The sequence below is a fragment of the Triticum dicoccoides genome, chromosome 7A (assembly GCF_002162155.2).
Source record: "Triticum dicoccoides isolate Atlit2015 ecotype Zavitan chromosome 7A, WEW_v2.0, whole genome shotgun sequence".
NCBI lineage: Eukaryota > Viridiplantae > Streptophyta > Magnoliopsida > Poales > Poaceae > Triticum > Triticum dicoccoides.
The window spans coordinates 726,548,876-726,552,574 of record NC_041392.1 but is presented as its reverse complement, the minus strand read 5'-3'; the positions used below and the strand labels follow the sequence as shown (position 1 = coordinate 726,552,574).

Genomic DNA, 3,699 nt, shown 5'->3' with positions numbered 1-3,699 from the left:
GACCTTCTCCTTCGAGCCTCCCATCGTTCTTGTTAACAGGCAAACCAACACCAACACCAGGCGGCTGGTCTGCGCCATATTGAAAATTCTCGCAGAAAGAGATGCACTTTTATGTCAGATAGCCCTGGACGATGCTTCCATCCGGACATGTTACAAACGAATCCTTTGATGATCCCATTCATCCTCTCAAACGACATCATATTGTAAAGGAATGACGGCCCCAGGTCTATTATATCGTCCACAATATGGACACACTTGCTTCACAGTAAATAGTAAAAAAACAATATGAACACACAGATACACCATCACGTTAAAGAACACGGGCGGGAAGTACATCTCAAGCCCATTCAGTATCACAACGATCTCTTCATGTAGCCTTCGGAGCTGCTTCACACTGATCGACTTTCGAGAAATGACGTCGAAAAAGTTGCAGAGACCAATAAGCGTGTCACGGACGTGCTTGTCCATTATTCCTCTAAGGGCAACATGTAGTATCTGCGTCATCATCACATGACAGTCATGGGACTTCATCCCGCTGAACCTTTTCTTGTCCGTGTCTAGATATCTGCTTATCTTGCCACAGTAACCGGAACTAACTTTGACGCCGGTCAAGCTCTTAAAGAATTGATTGATCTCAGCCTGACTTAAGGTGAAGCAAGAAGGGGGGCAATAATCATCTTCCTTTACTTTCTTGCCCTTCTTCTCCCGCACCTCTGTCTCCGTCTCTGTCTCGTCTGACTTTTACGGGGCGGCATGTGCAGATCTTCCCTGATATTCAAATCCTGCAAGTCTTTTCTTGCCTTCGGCCCATCCTTGTGATCGGTTAGGATGGAGCTGGGTGAGAATTTGTAGGGTGGGATGCTCACCTGGATGGATGTGTGGTGGCGGCTTACTCTTAGCCTGAGGGAATCCTTCTTTAGTTAATGACGATTTCATTTGGATTAGTGAATTTGGTGCGTGATTCCGTTGGCTAAGGAAGGAGAGCTGACTTAATCAAAAACTCTTGTAGCAGCCCTAGGTCAACTGCTGTTCATGCTGATCTGTTATTGGTCTGAAAGAGCATCTACAGATGTGACATTTATCTGTTCGGGCAGTGATTGGGAAGGTCGCCCAGAAGTTTGAGGCGGATATGGGGACGCACGGATGCATCCGCCACGCCTGATCCGTTTAACATTCGGGAAGATGTCAAACAAAAGAAGGACTGGGCATGGTCGCCACCGTTGGGGAAGATGTCGTGATCGCAGTATGTGAAGCCAACATTGATGCTGGTATCCAAGACTCGGTATTACCATAAATAACTACTCTAGGTCTTGGAGTCCTTTTACTTGATACGGTATTTTCTTTTAATCAAGGCATATTTATATGTGGTGTTTTCGTACGGAATTCGATGACATTGCATTCGCTCTAATTTCGTGATAACTAAGAACTGGCACAAATGACAGAACATTAAAATGGACAGAAGACAAAATGTTAGACGAAGCTGACAGTAGACAGAATGACAGAAATAAACAACAGTGAGAAGGGAAGGTAGGAGGAGAAACAAAATTTGAATAGATGGCTTACACTTGTACTACCAAAAAAAATCTAAGCTAAGTGTCTATTCCTTCCGATTAAGTGACTAGTAGTTCTGATCAGAGCTCTAATATTTTTGAATTTTATGCACAAAAAAAGATAAGATGATGGACACCACAGAGCTGTGCAATTTACTCTGCTCATCCAGGAAAACAGAGCGCACGCAACCTCTGCCACATATATTAGGAAAACAAATAGCGATTGTCGCTACATCCACTGAATTTTCTGCACTAAAAGAGATAAGACCACCACACAGCCCTGCATTTTACTATGTTCAGCCAGGAAAAGAGATCACACACAACCTCAGCCACATATAATAGGAGACTGCATCTGAGGAGCTTATCAAATTGTTGACGGCCGAGGAGACTGCATCTGTCCAGCTTCCTAGAGTGGTGTCTATTGTTGGGTTTGGGGGTCGAGGAAAAACCACACTTGCAAATCAAGTATACCATGAGCTTGGAGGGGAATATGATGCAAGGTTTTCGTGTCAATATCACAAAGACCTAATATGATGAAGCTTCTCGGTAGGATCATCGAAAAACTTAAGATGCCACAACCAACCCATACTGATGAGGCGCAACATCTCATTGACAACATCAGAGAATATCTAAGAGACAAAAGGTACTTTAGTAACTTCTCAATCCCTATTGCATAGTGCCTTTGAAGTTTTACAGTCTACAATTTGTCCCTTCTACTGTCATTTTAACATTTAATGATTTGAATTAATGCATACTGATAGGGTGCATATTTAATATAAAATGTTTGCAGGTACTTTTTTGTCATTGATGATATATGGGAGGAATCAGTATGGGGAATTATTCGTTGTGCGTTTCCAGAGAACCAACGAGATAGCAAAGTAATCACAGCCACGAGAATTGTGACAGTAGCTAATGCAACCTGCGACTATCGGCATCAGTTCATTTACAAGATGTGTCCTCTTGATGACCAAAACTCAAGAAAATTATTTTTCAGTAGAGTTGGACAGGTTGATCTTCAACCATTAGAAGAGATTTCGAATGAAATTCTACGAAAATGTGGTGGTCTCCCACTTGCTGTCGTCAGTATTGCTAGTCGTTTGGCGAGTCAGCCAACTAGATCAGTGACACAATGGAAGCATGTGTGCAATTCTTTAAGCTCAAATATGAGATCAAATCCAACTTTGGAGGGGATGAGATGGATACTGAACCTTAGCTACAACAATCTTCCTCATCGTCTCAAAACTTGTTTGCTATATACTGCCATGTACCCAGTGGCGGAGACAGCACCCGGCGAGCCGGGGCTGCTGCCCGGGCTCCCATGGTGCATGTGCATGGAGCTCTAGTAGTAAACAAATGGTTTACTTACAGTTTGTTTGGGCAAAATCTAATTAACTTGGCATCACGTTTATCTTGCCCAGGCTCTAAGTTTGAGCTGGCTCCGCCACTGCATGTACCCAGAGGATTACATTATTAGAAAGAATGATCTTGTTAGGCAATGGGTGGCTGAAGGTTTCATCCGCAAAATACATGGTGAGGATGCAAATGAGGTCGCTGGAAGCTGCTTTAACGAGCTTGTCAATAGGAGCATGAACCAACCTACAAATATTGGGTACAATGGACATGTTATAAATTGTAAAGTTCATGATATGATTCTTGATCTAATCAGAATCAAGTCGGAAGAAGAGAACTTTCTTAGTGTGGTAGATGACCTACAGGGCACGACCGCAGCAATGCGGAGCAAGGTTCGCCGACTCTCCCTTCAGTTGGATTACGGAGCGAATGAAGGCACAGTACATGCAAGCTTAAGCATGCCGCATATTCGGTCTCTTGCTCTTTTTGGGAAGTCTTGTTTCAAGTTGTCTATGTATGAACTCAAGTCCATCCGGGTTCTTAATGTGGATTGTCAAGGTGCTAACATGGGTGATAGGATTGACCTCACACCAATCTATAAATTATTTCAACTCAGATATTTGAGAATCAGCATCCCCAAGGAACATATGTCAACCCTTATTCTGCCAACCCTATTTGGGGACCTGAAACATTTGGAGACACTGAAATTGGATACGGCTATTACTGCCATACCATCTGATATTGTTGATTTGCCTTCCTTGTTGCATCTACATGTTCCTACTGGAACAAGGCTAGTTGA

General features: G+C 43.1%; 1 pseudogene; it reads left to right on the top strand.

Annotated features, from left to right (window-relative positions):
• The first annotated feature begins 1,207 nt into the window (after nucleotides 1-1,207).
• The window catches only part of LOC119334064, a 12,244-nt pseudogene continuing 9,752 nt past the window's right edge, over nucleotides 1,208-3,699 (top strand).